Source organism: Artemia sp. Qi Xiang Cuo, chromosome 5 (assembly GCF_049724085.1).
Source record: "Artemia sp. Qi Xiang Cuo chromosome 5, ASM4972408v1, whole genome shotgun sequence".
Lineage (NCBI taxonomy): Eukaryota > Metazoa > Arthropoda > Branchiopoda > Anostraca > Artemiidae > Artemia > Artemia sp. Qi Xiang Cuo.
Window position 1 is genome coordinate 68,796,675 of NC_142798.1, and position 17,066 is coordinate 68,813,740.

Sequence of the window (17,066 nt, forward strand, 5' to 3'; positions counted from 1 at the left end):
AGAAGTATTGAAAAAGTTGTAAAGACGGTTCATGTCGCCCTTCCGTTTTAAATAAACAAAGACGATATAAAGAAACAGGTTTTTTTTCTTCAAAGACTTTTTTATACATCTGATATATTTTTCGTACATTTGGATACATCTTTGGCCGACTCTCTAAAATTGGGCATCAAATGATGAAAAACCAGCAAAAAATGTCATTGATCTGCGTTTTTCAGCCTTTTAAAACCGCAAAACAGCGAAAATAACGTCGCCGATAGAGCATGGTCATAGTGGCAGAGCAGGGGTGACAACAGTCTATATGCCCTTTTACCCCTTAAGAGTCAAAGTCTGAATTTTTTTTTTAGCTTTCTCATTCGAATGAGTTCAAAATAGAAGTGGTTTCAAGAAAGCAGGGCTGCCACTCAGAATTGAACAATATCAGTGGCAGTTATAAACAGTAATGGAAGATATGAACAATCATATTGTGTATTTGGTACAACTTTTTAGGTAGTGTTTAGTTTAAATATATACTCTTCCCAAGATCCCAAGGACAGGGTTGAAATCCGAGGATTTTGGCGAAAATGACTTTGAGTGGCAGCATTGCCCAGAAGGTCCATGGAGGATCCGCCAAAAAAAGTCGGCTGTGATGAAACCACTTGGATTACGATGAAACCACGCAAACTGCGATGAAAAAAATATGGACGATTTTGGCATGTATATCTGCAAGGGATTATTGAGACATACAATTTATTCAATAGTTCGCGCAAGGGGTAAACAATTCGAAAACTATTGGTTTAAACAAAGGCTTAGGAATATATTCTGGGATGGGAGGGAGGATAAAATACCTAAAGGAAGCAAATTATATAAAAAGTATTGGAAATACGGAGAAAATCTTAACCATTTTGAGACTTTCAGAGGAGCCGGGAGTGACAAGGTTTTTGAGCAAGCACTGAGTCGCTTTGCGTGCATTCTAGGCAAACTGGAGGCACGGACGAAGAATCGATTGTAAGGATGAAAATAATTGAATCGCAGGATGGAGATGATGGGGCTTGGAGGATGGCAGCATATCTGTGCCAGTTTGCAACCCCTAGACTGTAAATGTAAATTGTGTTTATTTACGCCTAAGCAATTAAAACTACATTGCTTACATTGAATGGCAATTTTAGGCTCCAACTGATCATCTTCTGGTATCTGATTTAACTACAAGTTCAAGCAGTCATGACGCACCCTTACTATACTTGGCTAAAGTTTTTGGATATGAGCCCTAAATTCTTGGCTTAACTTACAAACTCATTGTACAGTTATTACTGCTAGCCGTACTTATTCATTTTCTTCAACTATTCATAAATAACACCTGTGCGTGTCACGACAGGCGTAGTAGAAAAGTATGCAAGTTGCAAAGAACTAATTTCATGGTCGGCCATTCAAAATATGTTCATCCTATTCAAAATGGGACAGTATGATATATTTATTTTTTTATTTTTGCCAATTAATATGGGGACCGGAACTAGTTGCAGGCTACATACTTACATTTGGGTAGCCTGCAGTTAATCTGATAATTTGCTTCACAGCATGATATCAGGACCACCAGTGAAAGGAGATTTATATAGGACAAAAATGTATGAAGTTATCTTTTTATGGATATAAACCAAATATTTTTATTTGATAAAACCAAATTTATTTAAAAGGCGTACTTTCGCAAGCCTAGTGTGAGTATTGATTCGGGGATGTGCGCAAGAATTTTTTTCCTTGAGATGAATTTGGCAGATTCGTCAAATCAGCAAGAGTGATGAATGATAAAAAAAAATGTTGGGTACTTGTTAATTATTATGAATGTAAGATTTGAGAAAACCGGTTTCATAGCCAAAGAGATAAGTGACGGGTGACAGAAAGCATTGAACTTACATGATTTGGGCTATATATTTGCACATTCGGGGGGGGGGGGGTTAAAGTATTTGGATAGTTTTAAGTTAGAAAACAATTCTTACTTCATTACTTGTGCAAAAGAAATGTAGCTAACACGTTTTGCATGCAGAATCGCTATACTTTATTAATGTCAATAAAAGCCGAACTTAAATATCAGACAGTTATTGGCTGGGATTTACCGACATTACTAATTACATAAAGCAAGATGTTAAAAATTAACCGAAAAACAATTAACTTCACAGCACAAACTCCTAGGTAAATCAATGAAGAACCCAAAGTAAACGAAAACCTAAAATCAGTGCCTTACAAAGGGGTGCTACCATTTCAGTGAACCGTCACAAGCACGAAACGTCATAACATTTAAAAGAAATTATAAGTTTATATAATAATATTAACTATATAATAGTTTAGAAACAAATTCCGGCTATATATTTGCATATCAGAGGGGCGGGGGTAAAGCATAGCATATATTAAATACGTAACCTAACATAACCTAGGTGCCTTTTCCCACCTAAACCCAAAAAAAACTAAAGTTTTAAAATTTTTGATGTTATGACGGTTCAAGGTTCTGACGAATTTTTTTGGTCGATGTAATGACGGATTTTGTACTGCTCCTGACGTTCGTGCTCCTGATGGTTCGATGTTATGACGCCTTCCCCCTTATACAGATTTAAAGCATTGGCGGTCCTCACCTCTCTTATATCCGGGGCAAATTGTTAATTAGTGCCCCACTCCTCTTTCTCATAAGATTTTCAGGCTGGATTTTATCAAAATTTTATTTACTATCTAAATTATTTTCAATTTATTAATTAATGAATATTTTTTTTACTTTTCAATTTATTATCTAAGTTTTTAATTATTTAATCATTATTCCTTATTTTAGTTTAATTTCCTTAATTATTATCAATTGTTTTAATTTATTTTATTTTATCTATTAATCAATACTTTAAAAACTATTTTAATTTACAATATTAACGACGCACCCCACTTTACTTTAATTTCAAAAATAACAAAACAATTATAACCGTTAGATTGTTTTTTTGAAATTTTGTTTCCCTAAAATTTCTGCGCCCGAATTAAGTGCCACCTCTGTCCATCCCCTAAAGCCGCCTCAGGTCTAAAGACCTCTTTCATATTCATTGGGTTTGCATTTCTTTTTTTTTCTTTTTTTGTCTTATTTTCATGGTTGGTCAGTTTGCTTTTATATTTTTCATCCAATTAGCATAATAGTTATTGTAGAGGGCGGAGGGCTAAATATCGATCAACCATTCCTAGGGGAATTAAGGGGTATAAGTGGAGTTGTAATATTTGATCAAGTCGCCTAAAAGACCTGATATCCAGGTTTTTTTCCTCACAGCTAAATCTCTGATGGTATTTTTTTTTCAAAACCATATTTTCGAACAGCTTTTTCCAAAATACTCAATCTTCAATTTAGTTTCAAAAAACCTACCTGTCAAGATTTATTGTCAAACAGTTCGTGGTAACGAACTGTAAGTAAGGAGCGACCCGGCTCAATGGTAACCGAAACCCTAGAAAACGGTTTTTGATACTAATAGATACATCAAAAGAATCAGATTTCAATGCTGATTTCAAATATATAATTTTCATCAAGTTTAATGCTACCCATCAAAAGTTACGCACCAGAGAAAATTTGGCGGATTTTCAAAAAAAGGGGGAAAGACCCCCTAAAAGTGATAGAACCTTAATGAAAATCACACCATCATATTCAGCGTATTAGAGAACCCTACTGTAGAGGTTTCAAGCTCCTATCTAAAAAAATCTGGAATTTCGCTTTTTTTGCCAGAAGAAAGATCACGGATGCGTGTTTATTTTTTTTATTTATTTTTTTTTCCCAGGGGTGATCGTATCGACCCATTGCTCCTAAAATATCGTGGGAGGGCTCATTTGAACGGAAATTAAAAGTTATAGTGCTCTTTTTAAGTGACAAAAACAAATGGAGGGCAACTGGACCCGTTTTAATGCTCATTTTTTTTCCCAAATTTTCCTGATTAAAATTTTGAGATAGTCATTTTTTTCAACATGGTCGAAAATATAATAATTATGTATTTACGGATGACTTAATTCCCCCAAGTCCTCGGGGGGAGGGCTGAATGTTATGAACTTTACCCAATGTTAACATATGGTATTGGTTATTGGGAAGTATAAAGATGTTTTCAGGGGGAATTTTTTCTGGTAGTGGGGGAGGGGGGTGGGTTGAGGGTTATGTGGGAGGATCTTTCCATGAAGGAAATTTCATGGGGGAAGGGACATTGCTATGAATGGGGCGCCAGATTTCCCAGCATTCTTTAAAAAAAAGACCAGAAATCAAATAAAAAAAATAAGTTTTTCAACTGAAAGTAAGGAGCAACATCACAAGTAGTAAGGCAATGCAAAGTCCGGAACGTGATTGCGTAATATGCCTTACCAGGGCCATTTGCCTATTACAATGAACTCTACATGGGTTGGCAGACGGGTTTTCTATTATGACATTCATTTTTTGGAGGTCAAACTCATGGATACATGTTTATTTTTTTTTTTTTTTTTTTAACTGGTATTTTTTCAATGAAGCCCATAGCACTTTGCAGAAACCCGTGAATTTAGGACTGAAAGTCCATTCGTACTATATATGAATCCAGTTACTAATAAAGTTAGTGTGACCGCCATTTTTTGATCTGGTTAAGTGGGTATAATCTGGTTTGGTTCGTTATTGCGAAAGACTTACTCAATTTTCATCTTAGTGTTAACTGGGTGATCTAATTGCGTAGGTACTAAAGGAACATTTGAAGGTGGAGAAAAAAAAGGGTAATTAGTGATTGGATAATTTTAACAAGAAATGACTGAAAAGTGTTTTGGAGGAGATGGAATGAATGTGTACTGTATAATACACAAGTGATGATTTGCGCAGTGTTGTCAATTTTGAATAGTTTAGAAATAAAAAAAATTAACAAGAAATGGCTGAAAAGTGTTTTGAGGGAGTTGACTTGCACGAGGGTTCAGTTACATGAGGATTCAGTTACACGGGGATTAGTTAATTGGGGTCGAGTAGCACGGCGGGTCAGTTGTACGGGGTTCCGGTTATGCATGGGGTTCAGTTACATGGGGGGTTCAGGTGCACGGGGGGTATCTGCTATAAAAAACACTTCTTTCTAAACAAATACGAACATTTTGAAAAGCAGACAAAAAATTGGACACTATAATCAGAATTATTTGATTAACATTTAAAAAGGGGTAATGAGATATGTGATCTGTATAATACACTACTGATGTTTGATAAGTATTGTCAATTTAAAATAGGATCTAACGTTCCCTTCGTTCCCCCATCTCTGAGGGCAGGGAGGGGTCAATTTTGGAGGGAAAACATCTGCATCAAGGGGAAGGCTCAGAGACCCTTCGTTCCCACATTTCCGAGGGCAGGGGAGGGGGAGAAGGTGATAGTATTCCAATACAATAATTCAAGCATAATAGAATTTAAGCTCCTAGTGGAAGCTCGTAAAGCCCTTCCCCCTCTCCGCGCTAGGATTATTGCCTGGCTGTACCTCTAAATACAGAGAATTAAGGTGATAGTATTCCGATACAATAAGTCACGTATACTCGAATTTATGCTCTTACTGGAAGCTCTTAAAACCCTTCTCCCTCCCCACGCGAGGATTATTGCTAGATTTCTTAGTCCCTCATAGGTGTTTGTTGTCTGAAACCTATAGTTTGGGATGAGTAGTTTGCTATTTTTGACTTTTCTGAGCAAGATTTCTTAGCCTTTCATAGGTGTGTGCTGTCAGAAAATTATGATTTGGGATATGTAAATTGCTTTATAGACTTTTCAGAGCTAAATTTCTTAGCCTTTCATGGGTGTTTGTTGTCTGAAACCTATAGTTTGAGGTGAGTAGTTTGCTTTTGGACTTTTAAGAACTGGATTTCTTAGCCTTTCATGGGTGTGTGTTGACTGAAACTTATGATTTGGGATATGTAAATTACTATTTCGGGATTTTCTAAGCTAGATTTCTTAGTCTTTCGTTGGTGTGTGTTGTCTGAAACCTATGATTTGGGATTTGTAGTTTTTCTTTTTGGACTTTTCAGAGCTAGGATTCTTAGTCCCTCATAGGTGTTTGTTGTCTGAAACCTATAGTTTGGGATGAGTAGTTTGCTATTTCAGGCTTTTCTGAGGTAAGGTTTCTTAGTATTTCATAGGTGTGTGTTGTCTGAAACTTATGACTTGAGGTGTCTAATTTGCTATTTCAGGCCTTTCTGAGCTAAGGTTTCATAGTATTTAGTAGGTGAATGTTGTCTGAAACTTATGATTTGCGTTATGTAAATTACTATTTCGGGCTTTTCTAAGTTAGATTTCTTAGTCTTTTGTTGGTGTGTGTTGACTGAAACCTATGATTTGGGATATAAGGTTCTTAGTTTTTCGTTGGTGTGTGTTGTCTGAAACCTATGATTTGGTATTTTTTATTTGCTTCTTGGACTTTTCAGAGCTAGGATTCATAGTCCCTCATAGGTGTTTGTTGTCTGAAACCTATAGTTTGGGATGAGTAGTTTGCTATTTCAGGCTTTTCTGAGCTAAGGTTTCCTAGTATTTCGTAGGTGTGTGTTGTCCGAAACTTATGATTTGAGGTGTGTAATTTGCTATTTCAGGCTTTTCTGAGCTAAGGTTTCATAGTATTTCGTAGGTGAATGTTGTCTGAAACTTATGATTTGGGATATGTAAATTACTATTTCGGGCTTTTCTAAGCTAGATTTCTTAGTCTTTTGTTGATGTGTGTTGTCTGAAACCAATGATTTGGGATGGGTGGGTTGCTATTTTTGACTTTTCTGAGCTGGATTTCTTAACCTTTCATAGGTATGTGTTGTCTGAAACCTATGATTTGGGATGGTTAATTTGCTATTTTTGACTTTTCTGAGCTAGGTTTTTAGCCTTTCATAGGTGCGTGCTGTCAGAAAATCATGATTTGGGATTTGTAGTTTGCTTTATAGACTTTTCAGAGCTAGGATTATTAGTCCCTCATAGGTGTTTGTTGTCTGAAACCTATAGTTTGGGATGAATAGTTTTCTATTTCAGTCTTTTCTGAGATAAGGTTTCTTAGTATTTCATAGTTATGTGTTGTCTGAAACTTATGATTTGAGGTATGCAATTTGATATTTCAGACTTTTCATAACCAGATATCTTAGTCTTTCGTAGGTATGTGGTGTCTGAAACTTATGATTTGGGATGTGTGGGTTGCTATTTTTTGACTTTTCTGAGCTGGATTTCTTAGCCTTTCTTAGGTGTGTGTTGACTGAAACCTATGATTTGGGAATGAGTGGTTTGCTATTTTTGACTTTTCTGAGCTAGATTTCTTAGCATTTCATAGGTGTGTGCTTTCAGAAAATTATGATTTGGGAGGTGTAGTTTGCATTTTGGACTTTTAAGAGCTAGGATTTTTAGTCCCTCATAGGTGTTTGTTGTCTGAAACTTCTAGTTTGGGATGAGTAGTTGGCTATTTCAGGCTTTTCTGAGCTAAGGTTTCTTAGTATTTCGTAGGTGAAGCTTCCACGTCAGTTTTAAGTTCACCAAGACATAAAAGATTTAAAGTTCAGTTCTAATTTTTCCATAGAAGATAGGAAAAGTTACACTATTATTGTGATTATTTTCTATGAAGATAGAAAGTTTCACTTTAATTCTAAATTTTCTTAAATTCAGTTCAGACTTTTCTCAAAGAGATGAAAAACTTTAAAGTTCAATTTAAAATTTTCTCAATGAAGTCAAGGAAAGTTCAAGTTCTCTTCTAAATTTTCTCAATGAAAAAGAAATTAGTCATTGATCATTTCTATTTTTCCAAATAATATAAAAGTTTTCCACTTTAGTTCAGATCTGTCTCGAAGAGATGAAAAATTTGAAATACTGTTTCAAATTTTTCACAGAAGATAAAAAAGTTCAAGTTCTCTTCGGAATTTTACCAAAGAACAAAATTCAATTCTAATTTCTCCAGAGAAAACAAAATTATTACACTTTAGTTCTTTATTTCACAAGGACATAAAGAAATTTAGAGTTCATTTGGAAATTTTTAAGTGGAAGATAAAAACAGTAATACCTTACTTGTGAATATTGTCACGGAAAATAAAAGGTTCTAGTTCAAATTAAAATTTTCTCAACGAAGTGAAGAAAAGTTCAAGTTCCCTACTGAATTTTAGCAAAGAACACAATTCAATTCTAATTTATCCAGAGAAAATAAAAATCTTCCACTTCAGTTCTTTATTTCACAAAGACATAAAGAAATTTAAACTTCAATTCTAAATTTTTCAGTGGAAGATAGAAAAAGTAATACCATACTTGTGAATATTGTCACGGAAGATAAAAAGTTCTAGTTCAATTTAAAATTTTCTCAACGAAGTGAAGAAGAATTCAAGTTCTCTTCTGAATTCTACCAAAGAACACAATTCAATTCTAATTTCACCAGAGAAAATAAAAATCTTCCACTTCAGTTCTTTATTTCACAAAGACATAAAGAAATTTAAAGTTCAATTCTAAATTTTTCGGTGGAAGATTGAAAAAGTAATACCATACTTGTGAATATTTTCACGGAAGATAAAAAGTTCTAGTTTAATTTAAAATTTTCTCAACGAAGTGAAGAAAAGTTCAAGTTCTCTACTGAATTTTACCAAAGACCACAATTCAATTCTAATTTCTCCAGAGAAAACAAAAATCTTCCACTTAAGTTCTTTATTTTACAAAGACATAAAGAAATTTAGAGTTCCATTCTAAATTTTTCGATGGAAGATAGAAAAAGTAATACCATACTGGTGAATATTTTCCCGGAAGATAAAAAGTTCTAGTTCAATTCAAAATTTTCTCAACGAAGTGAAGAAGAATTCAAGTTCTCTTCTGAAATTTACCAAAGAACACAATTCAATTCTAATTTCACCAGAGAAAATAAAAATCTTCCACTTAAGTTCAATATATTACAAAGACATAAAGAAATTTAAAGTTCAATTCTAAATTTTTCAGTGGAAGATAGAGAAAGTAATACCATTCTTGTGAATATTTTCTCGAAGAGATGAATAATTATAAATACTGTTCCAAATTTTTCACAGAAGATAAAAAAGTTTAAGTTCTCTTCGGAATTTTACCAAAAAACATAATTCAATTCTAATTTCTTCAGAGAAAACAAAAATCTTACAATTAAGTTATTTATTTAACAAATAAATAAAGATATTTAGAGTTCAATTCTAAATTTGTTGATAGAAGATAGAAAAAGTAAGACCATACTTGTGAATATTTTCACGAAACATAAAAAGTTCTAGTTCAATTTAAAATTTTCTCAACGAAGTGAAGAAAAATTTAAGTTATCTTCTGAATTTTACCAAAGAACACAATTCAATTCTAATTTCACCAGAGAAAATCAAAATCTACCACTTAAGTTCTATATGTCACATAGACTAAGAAATTTAAAGTTCAATTCTAAATTTTTCGGTGGAAACAAGAAAAAGTAATGCCATACTTGTGAATATTTTCACGGGATATGAAAAGTTCTAGTTCAATTTGAAATTTTCTCAACGAAGTGAAGAAAAATTCAAGTTCTCTTCTGAATTCTACCAGAGAACACAATTCAATTCTAATTTCACCAGAGAAAATAAAAATCTTCCACTTCAGTTCTATATTTCACAAAGACATAAAGAAATTTAAAGTTCAATTCTAAATTTTTCGGTGGAAGATAGAAAAAGTAATCGTAAAAGTAAAAGTAAAAGTAAAATGAATATGAAAGAGGTCTTTAGACCTGAGGCGGCTTTAGGGGATGGACAGAGGTGGCATATATGCTATGCTTTACCCCCACCCCTCTGATATGCAAATATATAGCCGGAATTTGTTTCTAAACTATTATATAGTTAATATTATTATATAAACTTATAATTTCTTTTAGATGTTATGACGTTTCGTGCTTGTGACGGTTCGCTGAAATGGTAGCACCCCTTTGTAAGGCACTGATTTTAGGTTTTCGTTTACTTTGGGTTCTTCATTGATTTACCTAGGAGTTTGTGCTGTGAAGTTAATTGTTTTTCGGTTAATTTTTAACATCTTGCTTTATGTAATTAGTAATGTCGGTAAATCCCAGCCAATAACTGTCTGATATTTAAGTTCGGCTTTTATTGACATTAATAAAGTATAGCGATTCTGCATGCAAAACGTGTTAGCTACATTTCTTTTGCACAAGTAATGAAGTAAGACCTCCAAAAAATGAATGTCATAATAGAAAACCCGTCTGCCAACCCATGTAGAGTTCATTGTAATAGGCCAATGGCCCTGGTAAGGCATATTACGCAATCACGTTCCGGACTGTGCATTGCCTTACTACTATCACAACTTAAAACGAACAGAAAATATTACGTATATGATTGGGTTCACCCCCTAGTCAATACCTCCCTCTTTAAGCCAAAGATGTTTCAGTACTTTCCTAAGAGCTATTAATTGTATTTAACGGTCTTTGGGATTAAGGGAAATTTTTAAAGAACAAAATTCGAAATTTTTATTAAATAGAAAGGTATTGGCTATGGGACGAATTCTCTAATATACGTAATAAGAGTATATGAATATAGAACTTCGTTACGTAAGTTAATTCGTAAGTTACGTATATTTATTGCTACTAAAAACGTTCGTAAATAAAATTAAACAAGTTTCGAGAAAGCCATTTAACCTAATAAAAGTATAATTAATATGAAAATTTTGTTTTAATTATTCATGAACGGTGAGCCAAAATCAAAACCTGTATTAATTGAAAAACGTTCAAAATTTAAATTAAAAAAAACAAGTTTTTTTAACTGAAAGTAAGGAACTACGTTAAAACTTAAAACGAACAGAAATTATTCCGTATATGAAAGGGGCTGTCCCCTCCTCAACGCCTCGCTCTTTACGTTAAAGTTTGACTTTCTCACAACTCTATTTTTTAAACAATAAAAAAAAATTAGCGTAAAGAGCGAGGCGTTGAGGAGGGGACATCCCCTTTCATATACTGAATAATTTCTGTATTGGTATTTCTGTATAGCATTGGTTTTGGTTTATTGGAAAGCCATTTAGCACAAGAAAAGTAAAATTAATATGCAAATTTTGTTTTACTTATACAGTGACGGTGAGCCAAAATAAAAGCTGCATTAACTAAAAAACGATCAGAAATTAAATAAAAAAAAACAAGTTTTTTTAACTGAAAGTAAGGAGCGACATTAAAACTTAAAACGAACAGAAATTGTTCCGTATATGAAAGGGGCTGCCCCTCCTCAACGCCTCGCTCTTTACGCTAAAGTTTTTTATTGTTTTAAAAAGTAGAGGTGTGACACACAGGCAAACTTTAGCGTAAAGAACGAGGCGTTGAGGAGGGGACAGCCCCTTTCATATACGGAATAATTTCTGTTCGTTTTAAGTTTCAATGTCGCTCCTTACTTTCAGTTAAAAAAACTTGTTTTTTTTATTTAATTGTTTAAAGCCTCGCCTCTTTAAGGTAGAAAATATATATTGGTTAACGTCCTATGGATGTGTTTTATTGTTAGTTTAACCCAAGTACATTGGAAAATGAATAAAGATTCGGTTTAGTTTATCAAGTTCGTGGTAACGAACTGTAAGTAAGGAGCGACCCGGCTCAATGGTAACCGAAACTCTAGAAAACGGGTTTTTGATACCAATAGATAAATCAAAAGAATCAGATTTTAATGCTGATTTCAAATATATAAGTTTCATCAAGTTTAGTTTTACTCATCAAAAGTTACGCCTGAGAAAATTTGGCTGATTTTCGAAAAAAGGGGAAAATACCCCCTAAAAATTATAGAACCTTAATGAGAATCACACCATCATATTCAGCGTATCAGAGAACCCTATTGTAGAGGTTTCAAGCTCATATCTACAAAAATTTGGAATTTTGCATTTTTTGCCAGAAGAAAGATCACGGATGCGTGTTTATTTGTTTTTTTTTATTTTTTTTCCCCAGGGGTAATCGTACCGACCAAATGCTTCTAGAATATCACCGGTGGGCTCATTGGAACGGAAATCTAAAGTTCTAGTGACCTTTTAAAGTGACAAAAAAAATGGAGGGCAACTAGGCCCCATCTAACGCACATTTTTTTCTCAAAGTCATCCGATCAAAATTTTGAGATAGCCTTTTTGTTCAGCATGGTCGAAAATATGATAACTATGTATTTAAGGATGACTTAATTCCCCGAACTCCTCGGGGGGAGGGCTGAAAGTTATGAACTTTCTTTACCCAATGTTAACATATGGTTTTGGTTATTGGGAAGCATAAAGACGTTTTCAGGGGGGATTTTTTCTGGTAGTAGGGGAGGGGATGGGTTGGGTGTTATGTGGGAGGATCTTTACATGAAGGAACTTTCATGGGGGAAGGGACATTGCTATGAAGGGGGCGCCAGATTTCCCAGCATTCTTTAAAAACAAAGACCAGAAATCAAATAAAAAAAAAAAAAATAAGTTTTTCAACTGAAAGTAAGGAGCAACATCACAACTTAAAACGAACAGAAAATATTACGTATATGATTGGGTTCACCCCCTAGTCAATACCTCCCTCTTTAAGCCAAAGATGTTTTAGTACTTTCATCAGAGCTATTTATTCTAATTAACGGCCTTTGTGATTAAGGGTCATTTTTAAAGAACAAAATTCGAAATTTAGCTTAAAGAGCAAGGTATTGACTAGGGGGCGAATTCCCTAATATACGTATTAAGAATATATGAATGTAGAAGTTCGCTACGTAAATTAATTCGTAAGTTACGTATATTTATTGCTATTAAAAACGTTCGTAAATAAAATTAAACAAGTTTCGAGAAAGCCATTTAACCTAATAAAAGTAAAATTAATATGAAAATTTTGTTGTAATTATTCATGGACGGCGAGCCAAAATCAAAACCTATATTAATTCAAAAATGTTCAAAAATTAAATAAAAAAAACAAGTTTTTTTAACTGAAAGTAAGGAACGACGTTAAAAACTAAAACGAGCAGAAACTATTCCGTGTATGAAAGGGGCTGTCCCCTCCTCAACGCCTCGTTCTTTACGCTAAAGTTTGACTTTCTCACAACTCTATTTTTTAAACAATAAAAAAAATTAGCGTAAAGAGCGAGGCGTTGAGGAGGGGACAGCCCCTTTCATATACGGAATAGTTTTTGTATTGGTATTTCTGTATAGTATTGGTTTTGGTTTATTGGAAAGCTCTTTAGCATAAGAAAAGTAAAATTAATATGAAAATTTTGTTTTACTTATTCAATGACCTTGTGCCAAAATAAAAGCTGCATTAACTAAAAAGCATTCAGAAATTAAATAAAAAAAACAAGTTTTTTAACTGAAAGTAATGAGCGAAATTAAAACTTTAAATCAACAGAAATGATTCAATATATGAAAAGGGATGTCCCCTCCTCAACGCCTCTCTCTGTGCGCTAAAGTTTTTTATTGCTTTAAAAAATAAAGATGTGAGACAGAGTCAAACTTTAGCGTTAAGAGCAAGGCATTGAGGAGAGGACATTCCCTTTCATATACGGAATAATTTCTGTTCGTTTTAAGTTTTAATGTCGCTCCTTACTTTCAGTTAAAAAAAACTTGTTTATTTTTATTTAATTGAAAATAAAGTTAACATGTTAAAACTTGCTTTTGTTTTAGTGTTATACCTCAGTAAATTCAAAAGCTATATCCCTCCCTCCCTTTCTCTCTGTTACCCTCTCTCGCCTCTCTCTTTAAATTCTGAGAGAGAGAGGAAAATAATTTTGGAGTTATAAATCTCTTTCTAACTCCAGAAAAAGGACGAAAAATAAGGAAAACATTCCCCGTAACAAATGCTTAAAACGCTGCTTTTCGGCAATATCCGGTTCTTAGAAAACTGATTACTCACACTCTTGGAAACTTGATTTACAAGATCCGTTCCGGAAGAACACACTTTGGGCCGTATTGAATATCAGTTGATGAGCTGATGTTTTTTAAACTGATTCCGGATTAGTTTGCGTTAGATTTTAAAGCATTCGAAGGGATTTTATTCATATATAGACTTATAATAAACTCAGGTGATAATTACTTATGGTGTTATTATTTTCTTATCTACTATGCTCTGCTTTTTTCACCAATTGGTTGTCAGTGAATCAAACAGTCTCATCAAAAACTTACCCACCCCCATAAAATGTTGCTTTTACTTTTACTGGTTTTTGGAAAACCTATCTACTGTTAATGTTGAACAGTTGACCCATGGCCAGATACGTTTGTGGGCTCGGAAGCCCCACATCCGAAAACTCTAAAGGTTCGTCTCTTACATAAAAAGCCTGAAAAATTTACAGTATCTGTAAAATGCGTTTTTGGCATAAGGCGAAATTAAGTGTGTTTACTATCGGGGTAGGTCCTTTACCAGAGAATAGTTTTTCTCGGTTAGATAGGCAATAACTATGGCGTTTTTCATTTTGTTTTTAGTACCTTACCTTGGTCCCACCGGCTGGAATTTTTTAGCATGTTTATGATTTAATCACCATTGGAAGCTTAAACTCAAGGATATTATAAGATGTATATCAACTGATCCATTTTTCTTTCTTTTTGCTAAAAATTATTTGTTTCTTTTTGCTAAAAAAAATATATAGTCGAGAATTTTTATGGAAATGATGATGGTAAATTAAACTGTATTATTTAAGAGGTATTAATTATGTCTTAAGTAATTTAATTTGTTTAGCTTTGGATCATGCATTTAATCTATAAGAATGTGTATATTTCAAGGGTCGGTTTTGTTCAGGATATAGGTGGAAGCCACGACACAGCCCCAATGACATTGAAAGTCCAATTTCCGAAGAGCAATTCGTTTTTCATGAAACAAGGAAAACCAATTTATTTACCTGCATCAGAGCTTTGATATTTTATGAAGCTTTTGATGTGCCGAAAATGCAGTGTATAGTATGTAGCTTTGTGCTGGTGCTGAATCAGGAGTATTCGTTCTGAATCAGTATTCGTTCAGCTGAATCAGTAGGCAATTCGCTATTTAAGAAGAATTTAGGCCCTTTCTTACACTTCGTTCCTTTAGATTCTGGGGAAAACCGCAAAAGATGGAGTTTCATTACTTCATTGAATCAGAATTCAGTTAAAAAAAAAACGTTTGAGTGGAAAAGTTTGAGTTGAAATTTTGCGGTTTCTCAGATTATATAATAGAACCAAACCCCTCCCACCCCTGTTTGGGACATAGGGACGTCAAGTGGTTGGAACTCCGTGAAACATAAGTTTACGCAATTAATAGTGTAATTATTTTCGTAAGTTTGAGAAAATTATCACGTATTTTCGCCATCCCTACCCGCCCCTCTATGAAAAAAATTGGTACTCATGTATTATACCAAACACACTCGAGAAGCTTGCTCTCTTAGCTGTGCAATAACTGGTTTTTATCTTAGTTTACAATTAACTTATAAGGGTGACAGAATGCATTGAACTTGTATTATTTTGGCTATATATTTGCACATTAGGGGGGGGGGGTACAGTATAGCGGCTCTGCATGCAAAATTTGTTAGCTACAACAATTCTGAATATTATGAAATTAGAACTTTTTTCAACTTCACGCTGTCCAAATACTTTACCCCCCCCCCATCCTAAGGTGCATTTACATAGCCCAAATTATATAAGTCCAATGCATTCTGTCACCCGTACAAGTACATTGCAAACTACGATAAAACCGGTTATCGCACATATAAGAGAGCAAATCTCTCGAGTGTGTTTGGTATAATGCACAAGTAGCAGAACAATTGTGTTTGCGTCCATAAAAATTGTGTCACATATTTTTCATGAGGTCAATATGCTTAAAAGAATATTTTTATAAAAAAAAGCAGCTAATTTGGATTAGCGCAATGTTATGTACTTTACACGGTTTTCTAGTCTTTCCATGAGATTGGAAGGAGGTATGTCTCACGGGCTTTCTCAGCAGATAAGTTTTGATAGCGAGGATTATACCAATTAAGGGACACAGATTGGCTTTGATTTGAAGACTGATTAATACGGTGGAAAGGTAATGTATTATTTATGCGTGATCCCGACTACGGGCTTGTATATGCAAATTCGTACGTAAATATGCAAATCAACTAACCTCGCCTTAGATGGCAGGTTTTCCAAACCTAATAAGAGACAATAAAAACTATTATAGTTTTTGTCACTTGACGGTAATTGCAAAATATTCGCTTTTTGATTCTATAATTGGCGAAGACAAGGTTACTTGTTGCAGAAATGACACTGCTATAAAGCCCATTTGTGATTGCCATATAACATCCAATCATTGGGCTCCTGGCAATTTGACCTCTATATCACTCGTTGAAGCATCGAAATCTGGTCAAGCAGGTATGTAGCAGTTTAGTTTTTTTTTTATTTTTTGTCACCATTAAATGTGTTCGATTCTTTTTAAGGGTTTGTTGCAAGTTATTATTTGTATGAAGAAATTACTTTTGAAGTAGAGTAAACTAAGCGTCTTAGTAGTTTTCATCTGTGGTGGGAATCCCTTTTTTTCTATAGCAACACTTCACTCGGGATCGCCAAATCATTGTATTATTTTATCATGATTGCCAAGAAACTTTAAGGAGTTGTTAAGCACGCACTTTTGCGAGGGCTCTATGTATAAACAAATTTCGGTATATAAATTAGAATAGGTATAAAAAAACCAATGTAGCCTATTATTGTGTTTTTCGATTTATGGGCTATATTCCTCAGCCAAGAGGAATTGTCGAGGGGGGCTTTCCGGGGGAGAAATTTTCCACGAGGAGAATGGTTGGCGGGGGATTTTTTTTGTCTGGGAGGGGTCTCAAATACTTTAAATTTAGAATACGGTTGTTATTAATACGTGGGGGGACTTTTTCAGGGTAAATAATTTCTTGCTGGGGAAAATTCCCCCGGGTGAATCTTCCACAGGAGGGTTTTCTTTGGAGGGAGAGTTTTCCGCAAGCGTTAATTTTCTGCGGGGGGAATTTTCTTTCTTTTAAGGTTGCAACAACGCGCGATAGGTAAATAGTATATATGTTACTGCGAAAAACTGAAATTGTGGAATGTCGACATTAACCTGTGAATGTCCGAAATTGCTTCTTTTCTCCTTGGATTCCATCAGCTTTGTCAGTTTTAGGCAAGGTTTGATGGTGACAGGTTTGGTTCGATTTGGTTTTTAACCCATTTCTGATATTTATAACCTAAGTTAGCCTAACAT

The 17,066-nt window shown here is 34.2% G+C and overlaps 1 protein-coding gene across 3 annotated transcripts in view; it reads left to right on the forward strand.

Annotated features, from left to right (window-relative positions):
• Nucleotides 1–17,066, forward strand: part of LOC148952434 (rho GTPase-activating protein 7-like) — a 238,533-nt gene that overhangs the window by 54,931 nt on the left and 166,536 nt on the right. The window lies entirely within an intron of this gene.